The following is a 17084-nucleotide window of genomic DNA, read 5'->3' as shown; positions in this document are numbered from 1 at the left end:
TGTGCACAGGAGCCTCTGTCGCTCCTCCTTGCAGGGCAGCCGAAGCTGCGGTCCACAAGGCAGGCCACGGGTGCCCGGGACCGTGTGACAACAGCTCTGAGGGGGATCACAGGGAACCACCGAGGTCACACGGGTTTATAAAGGGGAAGGGTCATCACAAACCCCCCTGCAGACCAGCAGGCACCAGAGGGCCCAGGCCGCGGCCAGGCTGACCAGCCCTCAGGACGGACCACCATGCCGTCCCCCGCCTGCTCCCCACCCCACAGTCGGGGCCCGGCGCCTGACTCCCCACCTGAGCCCTCAGAAGCCAGCTGCCCTCTCCTCTCCAGCCCAGACCCGGCCACACAGGGCTCACCCGGGGTCTCCGCTGTCCTGAGGGAGCTCAAGGCCCCGGGGGGACAGGCCCGACCCCGATGATCTGGGAACATGGGTGTGGACCTGAGCCGGGCTAAGGGCTGTGGAGGGAGGCACAGGGGCGTAGGGAGGGAGGCCTCCCAGGGCAGGGACCCGGGACAGGACAGACGACCGGCCGCAGCCATCGCTCGCCGGCCTTCCTCGTGTGCCCGCCACCCGAGCCGCCCCACCTGTCAACCCCACATCCCCACCTGCCCAGATTCCCTGCACCCACCGCCCCTGCCCACACAGAGCAGCGGGCTCCCGGCAGAGGGGGTCCCTGCCGCCCACCCATCTTGCATGGCCATCAAATCCGTCCTCTGAGGCCTGCAGCCGAAACACGGTCACCCAGGTCTCAGCCCCTCGTCCCAAGCCCCCGACGGCCGGGCCAAGGGCCAGAGGCCTGCTCTGCAGCCCGCCACGGATGGTGCCCAGATTCGGAAGCGGCAGACACATCAGTGCGTAACAGCCCCGGCCCTGTTCTCCACATTTTATGTGGGTGGTGTGCCCACTCTGCACAGTTCACGAAGGGGCGTCGCGTCCCTGGAAGCCCGGCTCTGCTGCGACCACCCCAGTTTCCCAACACACCGCCACCCGCTGTGGGTGACGGGCGCCAGGACCCCCCGCACCAGCAACTCTCCCCTTGGCCAGGCCGGTCCCAGCAGGGGAGGAGGACACAGGCTCCCCCCAAGGCCAGCTGTGTCACCACGAGAGGAGCCCACCCTGCCACGGACGCTGCCGCCTGCCCTCCCACACGGCACTGTTGGTGGGAAGTGAGGTGGGGCAGGACACCCGTCTCCCCCCAAGACCAGCCTGTCCTGGGCAGAGTGGGGGCAGCCCCGGGGTCCTGCCCACACGAGTTCTCTCGCCCATTAAACATAACCGCAGGAGCGCTTTTTCCATGGGGGGCAGGGGGAGCAAGCAGGTGATATGACAGCAGGTAGAGTTTCCTGCACTGCACCTGGCAAGATATGCTTCTCCAACCACCGCTGTCATCCAGATTCAGCTCAGCAGTGGATCATGTGCGGTTTTCTTTTTTTTTTTTTTTTTGTCTTATTCGTGCCGGTTGCAGTAAAGTTTTTAGTAGGTAAATATAAAGAAGAAAATTAAAATGGTTTATAATCCCAACAGTCCATAACCCTTGACACGTTTTTTGAAGGAGGGCAAATAAAAATCAGACGTGCACATACTTAAAAAATAACAAAAGGAATGTGCTCTTTACCAGACAGTGCCACGCCCAAAATGCGAGGTTCTAACAACTTCATCGTAAAAAGACAAGCAGCACAATTAAAAAGTGGGCCAACGACTTGAATCGACATTTCTCCGAAGAGGAGACTCAAACGGCCAGTAAGCACATGAAAAGATGCTTGAGGTGATCAGCCATCAGAGGAACGCAAATATAACTAGAGTGACACACACCTCCCCCAACTGGGGCGGCTAGAGTGAAAAAGCAGATAACAGCAAGTGTTGTTGAGAAACTGGAACCCTGACTCCCAGCTGGTGGGAACGTAACATGGGGCAGCCCCCCAAAAAGTTAAACGTGGAACTGACCACACAAGCCAGCAATCCCACCCCTAGGTATACACCCAAGAGAAATGAAAACCTATGTCCACACAAAAACTTGTATGCAAATGTTCACAGCAGCATGATTCACAATAGCCAAAAGGTGGAAACAACCCGAGTGCCCATCAACAGACGATGGTACACAAACCGGTCCCTCCACACACGGGAACATCACTCAGCCACGAAAGGGAGAGAAGCACCGACACTCGCTACAACGTGGATGGACCCTGGGAACACGATGCTCAGCGAGAGAAGCCAGGCCCAGGAGGCCACCGTAGGCTAAGAGGTCTGGGTTCCTTTATGGAGTGATGGAAATGTTCCAAAGTTGATTGTGGTGAAGGCTGCAGGACTCTGAATTCGCTAAGAACTTTGGAATCGTGTGCTGTAAGTGAGAGAACTGGCTGGCGGGTGGATTCTATCTCAATACAGCTGCTACCCCCAGAAAAGAAACAGAGATTAGGGTAGGGGAGAGGGAAAGAAGAAAGTTCTGCACTTGCCAAAAAAAAATAATAAATAAACAAAACCTCTGGCTGCCTGGCAGGGTGGGCGCCTGGAGCCTTCAGCCCGCAGAAGGGCTGCCCCAGAGCCAAGCCCCACCCCACGAGAGACGGAGGACACCCCGCAGCCCGGCCACGGAGGAAGCGTCTGCTGGGTTCCTTCCTTCTCTAACAGGAAGTGCGGCCTCCAGAGACACTTGGTGGGTCCCTGTCCCCGCCCCGCCCGGCCCAGCCCTTGAAGCCTCTATCAGGAAAGCTAGCGTCCCTTTCTTCCCGCTCCTGATTCTGAGGCTGAGAGCAGGCATGCCTATAGGCTGCAACCACTGAATTACACATTCTAAATGGATGGAACTGTCTGCTTTGTGAATTACCTCTCAATAAAGCGGTGATTTCTCTTAAGTGCTGTGTTCGGGGAGACGCTGCACGCCTTGGCCTTCCTGGCCTGATGCTCGCCCAGCCCTTGCAGCCCGCCGCCTGGGCCCGATGAGCGCGATCACGCGTGGAGGGGCGGTTCCCCAGCTGTCCTGGACGGCTCCTCCTCACCCAGAGACAGGTGACAGGAGGGGTCCACCCACTCTCTGGGCCCCAACGAGTGAGTCCAGCCCAGAGAAGCCCTCCTGGGCTGCTGCACCAGCACCTCCCCCAGTGGCCTTCAAACTGGGGGACTCACGGGCTGGGCCGTGGGGGACGCTCTGGCTACCACTTGACCTGCGCTGCAGCACGGTGACCAGGTGGGGGGTCTTTCCCGCCCCACCCTGACAGCTGCCCCTCTCGGGGGCAGAAGTCTCTCCAGATCTGGACTCCGGCCTGGGGCTGATGCCCCCCCGCCAGGAGCCCGACAGAGCGGGGTGCGCTGAGCCTGAGAGCCTCAGGAGAGGGCGGGTGAGAGACGCCCCAAGGCGTGGGTCTCCCACAGCCAGGTGCACTCTGTCTGTCCGTCGGTGAGCCAGAATGCAGAAATAAGATGACTAGTAGGGGACGCCATCTCCCCAACAGGCAGCCTCATCTTCCTGACTGGGGGGCTCTGGGGACTAAGGGTTTCTGAGGCCCAATGGCAGATGTTTTCCAGAAACTGGATGGCTGGAATCTGCAACTCTGGGGTTTTGACAAGAATACAGTGTTCAATATGCGGGAAGGTACGTCCTCTGAAAAAAATGTCACCCTACTAAAAGCTTCACTCTGAGGGGTGCACTGTTTTTGAAAAGGATTCGGGGGCTCTCTGAGCACGAGGTGCCCCCAGTTCTTCTCGGCGGGGCCTGTGCCCCAGCCCCGGGGGGTGTCTCTCCCCCAGCTCTCTCCTCCCGGGCCCTCCCCTCCACCTGCCATCAGGTGAAGCCCCAAGCCTCCCCGTGACTCCCAGCCAGCCCCAGGCCCTGCTCCCATCTCGGCCCAGTTCCTGCCACCACAGCCCAGTTCCCAACAGGAGACGATGACTGAGGGGCCCCTGAGTGGGCTCAGGCCCCAGGAGGAGCCAGCACCCCTCCACCAAGACTCAAGAGGAAACCCACCGTGAAGGCAGCACGGAAGCCCCCGCCCCCGGGTGTGGGCCTGGCACTCCATCACCGTGTCCCGAGAGCAGCTCACCAGGTGCCCTCATACAGGGAAAAGCCTGGCGGTAGAACGTCCTCCACGTCATCCTTCTCTGCTGGGAGCGCCCCGTACGTCCCAGGTCCCCTGCAAGCTGGGCATGCTCCCTGATCACACAGAGCCTGAAGCCCAGGGGGCGCTCAGGGCAACTGGTGCTGCCCCACCGTACCCGCCAGCCCCAGTGTCAGAGAAACCCTTGCCCCCCCCGGCCCCTGGCCTGTGGAGCCAGATCAGCGTTGGGGGGGGTCCTCGTGCTGGCCCCACGGAGCAGGAGAGCCCGGGCCGGGGAGAGCACAGGCTCCAGGAGCAGCCCACGAAGTCACAAGGATGCCAGCCTTGATCTGGCTCTACCCCACGGAACTGGCTGGACTCAAACAGCCACAGTGACGAGAGGGACAAAGCAGGCAGAGAGCCCAGAGCCAGGAAGGCGGGAGGCCAAGGTCAGAAGGGCCAACTGAGAAATGTGCGGTCAAGAGACGTGAGGCAGGCAGCTTGGCCGGACGGGGCTGTGTGGGCATGGAGTGGCGGCGGATGGGTAGCCCCGCGCACAAGGCCAGGACCACCCTAACACTGATCTGAGCGACGCCAACTCCGAAAGGCACAAAGGAAGAATCGCCCGCAGCCATGCACGTTCGTTCCCTACGGCTGCCGAACGAATCTCCACAAACCTAGTGGCTGAAACAGCACAACTTTATCTTCGAGTTCTGGAGGCCAGGAGTCCCTCCCGGATCTCAACTGGGCTGTGCTCTTTCTGGAGGTTTCCTGCCTTTTCCAGTTTCTAGAGGCACCGCATCCCTGGCTCGAGGCCCCTTTCTGCATACTCACAGCATCTCCCGGATCTCAAGTGGGCTGTGCTCTTTCTGGAGGTTTCCTGCCTTTTCCAGCTTCTAGAGGCACCGCATCCCTGGCTCGAGGCCCCTCCTGCATCCTCACAGCATCTCCGGTCTCTGCGTCTCTTCTCTGACCATGCTTCCATCACCACGTCCCCTTCTCTGACTCTGACCTCCCTGCCTCCCTCTCAGGACCCTGTGACGACACTGGACCGCCTGGCTAATCCAGGGTGAGCCCCCATCTCCAGATCTTTAGCTTCGTCCCAGCTGCAGAGTCCCTCTCGTGCCAGGGAGCATCTGCACAGGTTCCACAATTAGGGCGTGGGCACCTCGAGGAGCGCTATTCCCTCTGCCTCAAAAGCCACGTGAAAAACCCATCACACAAAGAGATAAGTAACAGTCACCATGCCCCTCCCACCGGGGACCGCTGCTGTGAGATGCGTCCTGGAAAGACAAGCACATCTGCCTACTCGCTCAGACAAAAGCACAGTTTCGAGAAGAGGACGAAGGGGACCAAGCGATACCCAGTGGGCTGCAACATGACCCCCGCGTCCTCCCCACGACTCAGACGTGCACAGCGCCCCAGAGCACGGAGCCTGGAGCCACCCTCTGGCCGCAGAGCTGCCTCATGGGCACAGCCAGAGGCCCCAGTGATGCCGAGGGAGCCCCTTCCGGCCGCTCGCGCCCCAGACGACCTTGGCCTGCATCTTCACCTTGGTGCCAGTGCTCCCACGGCTGACTCCCAGGTTAAGAGGCTCACACCTCGTCAGCCCCCAAGACACTCGGCCGAGCTGTGGGGAGGAGCCAGGAGGCGTGAACCGCAAGCTGGGTTGCATGATGGCCTGGGGAGCCGCCGGGAGCCCCATCCCCAGGAGGCCTGAGCGTGGGAAGGGCAGGCCCTGGGAATCCCCAGGGGCCCGGCTCAGCCCCATCCCCCCACATTGCCAGAGCCCCTTCGCTAATCCCAGAGCAAGCGTGCGACACCTGGGGACCGCGACGATCAGGGCCACGCGACGATCGGGGCCACGCTTTCGGAAGATGCTGCAGGGCCAACAGCGCTGGCCACGGAAGCCTCAAGAAGCCACGCGGGGCAAAGTCCCGTGAATATCGTGGTCTGAGTCACAACCTCGCGTGACTCTAAAATGACAGTGTCCTGGTTCAACACCCAATCCTTCCACCTAGGTACCCCCCAAACTGCAGAAAGAAAACGAATGCATAAATAGCAACATGTCCCCCGTGGTCGGGGGCCTTGCTCAAAACAGACGGAGGCAAATGAAGAACGTTTATCACGCCTCTCCTCCTAAAAACCGGCGCTAAGGCCACCTTCTTCTCTTGATCTTTCGTATACCTTTGAACTTTAAAGAAAAAAAGCTCTCTCTGTCACAACCCTCCCGGAGGAAGTGCCCACGGCGGGGCCGCCCACAGCCCATGACAGGGGCATCTTTTATTAGCCTGGAGACGTCACCTGTCTGTGCCCACAGATGCGAAACTGGGTGCTTTTTTCACAAAAAAAAAAAAAAAAAAAAGGCAGGAAAAAGCTACCAGACCTGAAAAAACAGGCCAAGCAATATGTTGAGGAGGAAGAAATCCTTACAATGAAGTAAATGAGCGAAAAAGCAAAGAACCGGGAGGGCGGGGGGCAGGAAGAAGGCTGGGTGAGAAGCCCACCCACGGCCTGGGGCGGCCTGCACTCTCCCTCCCGCGTGGAGCTATTCTGCTTGGAACTGAAGCCTCGTGTCTCCAGCTCAGATCCTGCTCCTAACGAGACAGGGTGGAGCGGGACCTGCTGGGAGAGGCTTCTTCACACTCACAGGAACCCAACCACGGCGGCCAGGAGCGTGAAAGGAGAAGCATGGAGCCACCATCTGACCCAGCCAGCTCACCCCTAGGTGTCGACCCAAGGGAAACAAAAACACACGTCCACCAAGACACCTGAACGTTCACAGCAGCATCATTCATAAAACCCCAAAAGCAGAAAAAACACGAGCGCCCATCAAAGGACGACAGATACACCAAATGTGGTCCCTCCACACACGGGCACATCACTCAGCCATGAAAAGGAGAGAAGCACTGACACTCGCTGCAACGTGCATGGAGCCTGAGACACGATGCTCAGTGAGAGAAGCCAGACGGAGGAGGACACACAGGGTGTGATTCCAATGATGGGAAACGTCCAGAACAGGCCGATCCACAGACACAGAGAGTGGATTCCTGGTTGTCAGGGACTGAGGGAGCGAGAGGGAGTGCCTGCTTAATGTACAGTGGTTTTGGGGAGTTGATAACGATGTTCTGGAGTGAGATGGAGTTAGATGGTGGGGTGGCGGCACAGCTCTGTGAACGTACTCAAAACCACTAAATTGCATACTTTATTTTAATTAATTAATTTGTCCACTCCACTGTGCGGCTTGTGAGATCTTAGTTCCCTGACCAGGGATTGAACCTGTGCCCATGGCATTGAAAGTGCGGAGTCCTAACCACTGGACCACCAGGGAATTCCCTGAATTGTATACTTTGAGGTGTGACCATTATGGCATGTAATTACATCTCTATAAAACTTAATTTTTTTGAAGTCCAAGGCAGCCTGTTTGGGACCTGCCAGACCACAGTCAACCTGTCCCGTTTGTCACGAGCACTCTGATCTCCGCGAACGCCCGAGGCCTTTTGGGGAAGGTGCCCGTGACCTCACTCATTTCTGTCTCCCACTCTTCCCCCACCCCAGAACATTCTCACACCTTCCAGGGCTGGCGCTCAGTTTCTCCAGCTATAAAATGGGTTGATAGAGGGAGATGATTAGCATCCTTGTGAGGGATTACTAAAAAGTTAACCGCACAGGGCGAGCTACGTACGCAGAATGTGTCGTGCAGATGGGGATACAAAGAGGATAACCGAGTTTCAGGGACTTGACTGTCTTGTAAGAAAGCGTGAGCTTTAAGGGTAAAGCAACGCTCTGGGACACACAGTCAGAACTGACCATTTCTAAACCAGTCGACGAGGGCCTGGTCCACCCAGCCCCAGACAGTGACAAGCTGGCAGGGACTGGGGACGGCCCACCTTCTCTGTGCAGGACCACACAGTAAACGTTTGCAGCTTTGCAGGCACGCGGCCTCTGTCACAACCACGCAATTCCACCACCGTGAGGAGGAAGGCGCGAGTGAACAGAAGCAGCTGTGCGCCGATAAGGCTTTATTTACAAGAATACACAATGGGCCGAGTGGGCCGAGTGGGCCGAGTGGGCCGAGTGTTCCTCGGGCCGCAGTTTGCCGGCCCCAGCCCCAGATGCCTGAAATCTCCCCTTTAAAGAACAAAACCTGCACTCCACCGCTTGTAAAGGGGAACCTGAGCTCCACGGCCCAATTCCTGGGTTCCTAAATCGTGGCAGAACAGACAAGGCCACATTCTAGTCCACACTGAGCCCTCATTAGCCACGTGGCCTTGGGAGGAGGCTTCGTCCAAGGTCAACACTGAACACGAGCCTTTCTCGCTCAGCCAGCTTTCCTCGCTGTGGCCAGGAGCACGGGAACTGCTCGTCCCACGCTGAACGCCCCTCCACCCGGGTGCCCCTGCCCGTGGGTGCCAGCCACTAGGGGCTCAGGCTGCTCCCTCTTTTCTTACCAGTGACCCCCCTTGGGCCACCTCCAGAGGCCACCTCTGTGAACCCTCTGTCCCTGGTTAATTAGAAAAGTCCAGGAGAAGGGGGACACCCTGGAGCTGAAACCCAGAAGCAGCTGGGTCATGGGATTATTTTCAAAGCATTTAAAAATAATCCTCCAGGGTTTCCCTCGTGACGCAGTGGTTAAGAACCCACCTGCCAATGCAGGGGACACGGGTTCAAACCCTGGTCTGGGAAGATCTCACATGCCACGGAGCAACTAAGCCCGTGCGCCACAACTACTGGAGCCCGCAAGCCACAACTACTGAAGCCCGCGCGCCTAGAGCCCGTGCTCCGCAAGAAGAGAAGTCACCGCAATGAGAAGCCCGCGCACCGCAACAAAGAGTAGCCCCCGCTCGCCTCAACTAGAGAAAGCCTGCACACAGCAACAAAAACCCAATGTAACCAAAATTAATTAATTAATTAATTAATTAAAATAATAATAACCCTCCATTTTTGAAGACCCTCCCCTCTCCCTGTGACTGGTCATCATCTCCCACAGGGTGTGAGGTGGGGTGAATATGCCCCTCGGTGAAGCCAGAAGTGGTGTCCTGCCCAGGGACACGACACAGATAGGGCAGCTCATCCTGGGCCATCCTGGAGCCCCCCCAAACCCACTATGGTTCTCAGGGCTTCTAGAAGTGAGGGATAGGTGTTCAGATGCTGAGGGGCCAGAGTGCGGACGCGGAGAGAAGGCACATCCAGCAGAACCACACTGAGGGGTCCAGGCTCCTCTAGGGGCATCTGGCCCCTGGACACCCCAGGAACTCAGAACCAAACAGGGCCGCCTTCTCCACCAGCAGCCCTGGGGCCGGGGGCCCGCACACGTACTTACTGCAAGGTTCCTGGTACGCAGTGGGGAGCGAGGTTGCAGGGAGATGGTCCAATAACTGGCTTCTGTTAGGGTTTCTGTCAGGTTCCAGCAATGGCGATGGTTCCTAAAATGTGCAAAACAAAAGCACAATTAACTAAAACGATGGCCTGATTAAGTCTTAACTCCAAATTACACTCCTAGCAGCAGCGTGCAGCCCAGGGATGCCTGCCTCTGTTCAGATGTTTCCAAATCCTCGCCACTTTCCAAGAACATGAAAATCCACAACCATGAGCACCTGCCCCACTAAAGCCTTCCAGTGACGGCCCATTTTAAGCCCAGCTCCTAAACATCAGTAGCTGAGAAAGCAAGAGCCTCCAAAAACAATCAAATCAGACCAATGATGCTTCTGGAAACCTTAAGGTACAGGCACTCCTGGGAGGTTTACAAGAAGTTCTGCCTCTTCCGAACCCCCACAGGCAGGGAAGGTGCCCCTCCAAGGAGGACAGTCGGACAGGAACTGCCGCGTGGTGACCGCCGTCTACACCCCCGGGGGGCAGACAGCACAGGGCAGAGCGTGGCAGGCGCCGTGCAGCTGAGACCCCACGGGGGGCAGGGTCCCCACCACGGCATTCACAGCCAGGCTCAGGGTCACTCGCTGAATGGACACAGGACAAGACTCTAAACGTGGGGTGTGGCCCCAGGGCCTCTGACAATCTGGGCTCCAGCTGCCCCGACTCACTGGGCTCCCCGCCCCTACCTCCCGGACACCTGAGCTAACGGCTCGGCGTCTGCAGGACCCTCCCTGCCCCTGTGCCTTTGCACATGCTGCCTGAAGCTGAACTAGCTGCTGGGGGCCGACCTGGCTGCAGGGCAGCTCAGCCGGGGTGCCCTGGGGGTGTGGAACTCGGTCCTGCACACCTTCCCTAACTCACCAGGAGCTTTAAATAGCACAAGTCCCACAAACACCCTTTCAACAGGCAACGTGTGCTGACCTTTTCTATCTTTTTTTTGAAATCAGGTTTTTTAAATTACTGGGCACAACCCACTACACTGATTTCACTGTCTTCTAACAGGTGCCAGCCCCTGGGCTGAAAGGCCACACCGAGCTGTGGAATGACCGGCCCTCGGGCATTCGCCTCTTCCTCTGGATCAGCTAAGCCGCCCGGGGCCACGTGTAGTCCCAAGGGCTCCTCGGTCACTGCCACCTGCCCCACTCCGCAGCCCCGCCAGCCCCTGACAGCGACGAGAGCGGAAGTCCGGGGGTTCGATTACTCTGGCATGTCTCCACATGGCTGTGGCTGCTGGAACAACGGCCCCCAAGGATGTCCCCATCCTAATCCCCGGGAGCTGTGACTATGCTCTCCTTGGTGGCAAGAGACTGCAGATGGGATGAAGTTAAGGATCTTTTTTTTTTTTTTTTACATCTTTTTTCTTCTTTTTTTTGGTCACGCCGCACGTGGGATCTTAGCTTCCCGAGCAGGGATCGAACCCGGGCCCCCTGCATTGGAAGTGCGGAGTCTTATCTGCTGGACCGCCGGGAAGTCCAAGTTAAGGATCTTGAGATGGAAGGCGATCCCGGGTTATCAGGGGGCCCAGTGTCATCCCCAGAGTCCTTCTAAGAGGGAGGCGAGAGGGTGAGAGTCAGAGAAGAACTGATGACAGAGGCAGAGGTCAGAGCGATGTGCTCTGAAGACGGGGGAGGGGCCACCCCCCGAGGATGCGGTGCCTCTAGAAGCTGGAAATGGCGGAGAACCGATTCTTCCCTGGCGCCTCCAGGAGGATCAATCAGCCCTGCCCACACCTTGATCTGAGCCCAGCGAGACCCGTGTCGGACCTCTGGCCGCCAGGGCGGTGAGATAATAAACGCGCATTGTTTTAAGTCACTGAGTCTGTGGTCATCTGTTACCGCAGCAAAGGGAGACTGATCCGGCAGCTTCCACGTACATCTCCCCGATGACAGAGGAGAGGGACCTTCTCACCCCCACTGCCCGCAGGCCTCCCTGCTGAGAATAGCCGGCCTGACTTCCACTCACATCTGATGGGGTCACATGTCTCCCTGGTCACTTGTCACTACCTCTTTGCACACTGTCTCCCCAGACGGACGATGGGCCACCCCACGCACAGCACATGGGCTGCAAGGCAAAGACCACCCGAGCCTGTGGTCCTCGGCTGGACAGACCCCAGTCTGCTGCTGCCCATGGCTGCGGGGTCCTCCTGCCCTCGTGCTCTGGGGGATGATAGCACTGACCCCAAAATAGGAGGCTGGAAGCTCTGGGGCTGAGGTTAACGCTCAGCCCTCAGGCCACAGCCAAGGCAAGGCCTCTGTCCACCCTGACCTATGTCCATGCGGGGCTAGGCTCACCCGCCTCCCCTGCTCCCGCAAGGACTGAGGGCCCCCCGTAGCCAGCCTGTCACCACCCTGCAGGCCCTGAGACACCAGGGGCCTGGCCTCCTTCCTGGCCACAGCCCACTCGGCACAGGGCAGCCGGGGCTGAGGGATCAGGGGGCCCTTAAGTGTGGGCTGGGCACAGTGACTTCCTTCCAAAGAGGACAGTATGGGAAGGGGGGAGGTGAGACCTTCCAGTGGAGACACCTGAGCAGCACGACCTCAGCCAGGGGACCGAGGCCGACACCAGCAGTGATGAGTCATGTTGACGGCAGGCACCCCGAGATGAAGGGTGAGACGGCCCTTCACAGGTGGTCCTCCTCCCAGCGCCCAGCGCCCCAGGGTAACCGTGAGGAAAACACCCGACAAGTTCCCACTGAGGGAGAGTCTACAAAATCTCTGGCCACAGTCCTCAAACCCGTCAAGGGCATCGAGAACAAGGCAAGTCTGAGGAACCATCACAGCCCAGAGGAGCCCGAGGAGACGAGACACCTGAATGTCACGGGGGTCCTGGACGGGGTCCTGGGACAGAAGAGGACACCAGGGGCACACAGGCAAACTGGAGGAAGTAGGACCCTAACCAACGAGAACGTACCCATAAGGTTCACTGATCGCAACAAACGCACCCGCCTCATGTAAAACGGAATAATGGGAGACTGGGTGTCGGGGTCAGGGGTGTAGGGAACTCTTCCTAGCGCTCTCAATTTCTCTACAAATCTACAACTGTTTAAACAATAAAGTCTATGTACTTTTTAAAAGGAAAACAAAACAGAAAGGCCCTGATGCCTCCTGCTGCCCAGGCTGGCAGGGCTAGGCCGCTGTCCTGGTTGCGGTTCCTGGGAAAGCCAGGCGCTGAGAAGAGAACTCGGGGTGGGCAGGGGGCGTCCAGCTGCAGCGAGGGGACAGGCTGAGCGGCGACCCAAGGCCTCAGACACCACCACCCCAAAGAGGCACACCCTGACCATTTCTCCTTCAAAAAGGCGCCGTCTGACAATCGGATGCTGTCGCTCTCCCGAGGTGCCCGCCCCGCAGACGCTGATGGCTCCTCCACCTCCTCCTCTACCCTCTGCAAAGGGCAGGCAGGTGGGCCGGGAAGCAGCAGCAGGAACGGGGGAAGAGCCAGCTGTCTCCACACGCTGAGGCACCAGGAACTGCCACCGGCTGCTGGCACCTCTAGGACCCCACAGGCCTGGCCTCCCCACCCCGGGCAGGGGTAGCTGGGCCCCTGGTCCTATCAGCTCTGGGCCACCTAGGGCTGGCCCTCGGGATGGGTCCACCCACACCACCCACACTGCCCACGGTGGCCCGGGAGCTGGGCCCGGGGTCCGAGAGGCAGAGAGCTGACGGGCATCTTCCGCCCACAAAGGCAGGGAGCCCTCGCCTGTGTGTGTTATCTGATCCAGGAGGGCTCAGAGCCCAACTCGGCCTGCTCCCCGCGGCTCCCAAGGTGAGCTGGAGCCCCTCGACGCTCACAGAAGATGGGGACTGCCCGGAGGACACGAGCGCAGTGAAGGGGCACCGGACGACCCAAGCGAGGACGAGACGAACAGTGACGGTCCCGACTGTAAACCCACAGAGTACCATGAACACGTGCCGGTCCTTACTGGTATGAAATTCAAAACGTAACGTAAATGGCAGAGAAGGGATAGCTCTCTCCTACGAAACATTCCAGATCATAATGCAGAAGGAGTGAAGGCAACATAAATGCACCCTGAGATCTGTACAGTAATCACCGCTGCGGGAAAGATCCACCGCAGATGCTGAAACTGACAGGCAAGTGTTTATGAGAAGCAGGTGTGCTGTCGCGAGGTCCCAGAGGAAAAACCTGCAACCTTCCGGTGGAGACTCCAAGCAGGTGCCACCTTAACAGAGGGGTGAAGGTTGACCCCACAGGCAAAGAGACATATCAGCACATCGCCCTGGGGCAGCCTCCCTCAAATACATAACCTTCGTGTCACCATGAGAAACAAAGCCAAGGTGAGGGACACTATAAAATCCCCCACCAGTGCTCTCTGGAAGGGTCAAGGTCACGACACACAAGGAAAGACTGAGACACGACCCCAGTCCGGAGGAGCCTAAGGAGCCTGACCCCTGCACCGTGTGGTCCCGGGTGGGGTCCTGGGCAGAAAAGGGGCCGAGAGGGACAACCGGTGGGATCCTAATAAAATCTGTTGTTATTACTTCAGGTCATCCTTCCACAGTTACGTTAGGCGTTAGTATCAGGGGAACGTGGCTGAAAGGTACATGGGAACTCTCTGTACCGTCTCGGCAACATTTCAATGCCTCTTAGATTATTTCAAAATAAAATATCAAAAGCAAAAGAAAACTAAAACAAAACAAACAAAAAACACAACCACCTCTATCTCCGTCCTCTGAAGTTCACTGCACAGCAGGTTTTAGCTGGAAGAGGAGAGTCTGGCTGTAAAAAGATCCAAACCGATAAGAAAAGAAAAAAAAGCAAGTTGACGCCAGCCTGCAATCCAGTTTCAGGACTGATTAAAGATCCAACCTGCTGAACACAAGTTTCAGATGCTTCCTGTTTGAGAGACCTGAAGAGCTGACATTTTCATCAGTCTTTACAGACTGGGAAAAGAGCCTCTCGTTTACAAATATCTCACCAAATCCTCTGTATCCTCACAGACAACAAAATCCAGCTGCGGAAGTGGCAATGGCTCAGGTAGGGAGGTGGCGGGCCCCCTGGGCTGTCTGGGTCCCAACCCCAGGAAGGCTCTGATCTCATCTCCTGGAAATGTAAGAACCATATCAATTTTTCTTTAACGTCCACCCCAGAGACTAGATATAAAATAACTCGGGGTGACAAAGCTGCAGTGATCAAGCCAATGTGGTCCTGGCCTCAGGAGGTACAGAGAGCTCAATGGACGATAGTGGACAGTCCAGAAATAAACCTGCACATTTAAAGTTAGTTGGTTTTCAGTGAGGTTGCCAAGACTGTCCAAGGGGTAAAGAGCAGTCTTTACCACAATGGTGCTGGCACAACTGGATGTCCACGTGCAAAAGAATGAAGCTGGACCCCTATCTCACACCAGACAGAAATTAACTCAAAATTAACTCACATATCTAAACGTTAGAGCTAAACCTCTAAAACTCCTACAAGAAAACACATGAATTAATCTTTGTGACCTGGGATTAGGCAACGGTTTCTAGATACAACACCAAAAGCACAAGCGACAAAAGAAAAAATACACTAACTTTGTGCTTCGAAGGACATAATCAAGAAAGTAAAGACAACCCACAGGATAGGTGAAGATATCTGCAAACCTTAGATCTCAAAAGGGACTTGTATCCAGAATAAAGAACTCTTATGGGCCAACAACAACAAAAACAACCTAATTCACAAGTGGGTAAAGGAACTGAATGGACACCTCCCGGCAGGAGATATACAGCCAGCCAGCACCTGAGAAGACGCTCGACGTTACAGCAATGGAGTGAGGGACAAAAAGAGGCTAAACCCCAGAGAGGGGGCCTCCCGAGCCCGCTCCCCAGTGGCAGAGCCTCACACAGTTCTGTGATCACATTTCCCATGGTACGCCCTACTCCATTCTCTGGAGACCATGGCGGGGCTGCAGAGACCAGCACAGATGCCCCCGAGGGGTCCCAGCCGGCCGTGTGACTTGGGGCAAGTTCCTAACCTCTGCACCTCGGTTTCCTCATCTGTCAAGTGGGGGTCACCGTGCCCTACTGTGGGATTGCAGGAGGTTAAACAAGGCCACAGACAAAAGCACCGGAAGGAAACCCTGGCACACGGTAAACCCTCGTAAATGGCAGCTGTCATGGGCTTTGTCATTTAAGAGCTTCACTCGGGCAAGGAAGGCAGATCTGGTGACATGCCCCCAGTGGCCACCCAGGACCGCTCCCAAGGGCAGTCTGGCAATGTCTCTGTTTAAAAAAATACCCGCCTTCTTCGACCGGCTGTTCTTAGGCCTTTATGCTCTGGACACACAGCCCACCCGTCCACCCCAACTCCTCTGCAGGACCTGCCTCTGCAGGGTCGGGAGCACCGGGACGGAAAGGTTCCAGCTGGATTTTGAGAACCTGAGATGCCTGGAAGCGATCAACCATGTCCTGCAGGGCACACTTTGGATCAACCATGTCCTGTGGGGCACACGTAGCACGCTGGAAAGGAAAGCGTGTGCACGTGTCTTTCTAGAGCCTGACCTCCTCCAGGGGCTGGGGGATCACAGATCAGGGAGTGGGGGGAGACAAGGGTGGCATCTCAAAGCACTGGGTAAGGGTGGAATTGAATCAATGAGGAAACGTCAAAAATCCAACTGAAAAGTGGGTGAAAAGCATAAACAGACTATTCACAGAAAAGATATCAAACTGGCTTTTAACACATGAAATGATGCTCGACCTCACCCCTAATTTCAGAAATGCTCATTGAAACTACACTGAGACCCCGGGACCACCCTGGTGGCGCAGTGGTTAAGAATCCGCCTGTCAATGCAGGGGAATGTGGGTTCAAGCCCTGGTCCGGGAAGATCCCACACGTCGCGAACAACTAAGCCCGTGTGCCACAACTACTGAGCCTGCGCTCTAGAGCCCGCGAGCCACAACTACTGAAGCCTGCGCGCCTAGAGCCCATGCTCCGCAACAAGAGAAGCCACCGCAATGAGAAGCCCGTGCACCGCAATGAAGAGTAGCCCCCGCTCACCGCAACTAGAGAAAGCCTGCGCGCAGCAATGAAGACCCAACGCAGCCAAAAATAAATTAAAAAAAAAAAAAAGAGAAGTAACTACACTGAGATCCCATCTCTCACGGCTCAGATCAGCATGTTTACACTAGAACAGCACACCCTGCTAGTGAGGCTGTGGGACCAGACCCTCTCGGTGCTAGTGAGAGTAAACCCATCCGCCCCCCCAGGAGGGAACGTGCCAGAAGCTAACACACATCTTGGCACTTATCTTTTGAGCCAGCAATCCCACTTCTAGAAATCGACCCTGAAGATACTCTTCCAAGAACATGAAGATACCTCTACACCAGGGCATTCACTGCTGTACCGTTTGTACCAGCAAGATACTGAAAACAAGCCCAATGCACGTACAGGGGAGAGGCTGGGTTAACTGTGCTGCAGCCCCCAGTGGACACCACGCAGCTGTGCAGGAGGGCGGGCACGTCTCCACGGCCAGATGAAGCTGTTTCCAGGACGCGCTGCGCAGTGAAAAGAGAAAAGTGCAAGAGTGATCCCCACTGTGCCACCTTCCATGTATAAGAAAATATACTTGGGACTTCCCTGGCAGTCCGGTGGTTAGGACTCCGCGCTTTCACTGCCGGGGGCACGGTTTCAATCCCTGATTGGGGAACTAAGATCCACAAGCCGCAAGGCGTGGTCAAAAAAAAAAAAAAA

The 17084-nt window shown here is 56.9% G+C and overlaps 1 protein-coding gene across 1 annotated transcript in view; it reads right to left on the bottom strand.

The window, feature by feature from the left end:
* KDM4B (lysine demethylase 4B) overlaps nt 1-17084 on the bottom strand; it is a 140656-nt gene that overhangs the window by 101750 nt on the left and 21822 nt on the right. The window contains 1 exon segment of the mRNA XM_082456900.1: nt 9351-9457. The gene's annotated coding sequence lies outside the window, so the exon portion shown is untranslated.

This window comes from Balaenoptera physalus (genome assembly GCF_965194825.1).
Source record: "Balaenoptera physalus genome assembly, chromosome: 3".
Taxonomy (NCBI): domain Eukaryota; kingdom Metazoa; phylum Chordata; class Mammalia; order Artiodactyla; family Balaenopteridae; genus Balaenoptera; species Balaenoptera physalus.
Note: the sequence above shows the minus strand (reverse complement) of the source record. Positions and strands in the feature narration are given on the sequence as shown.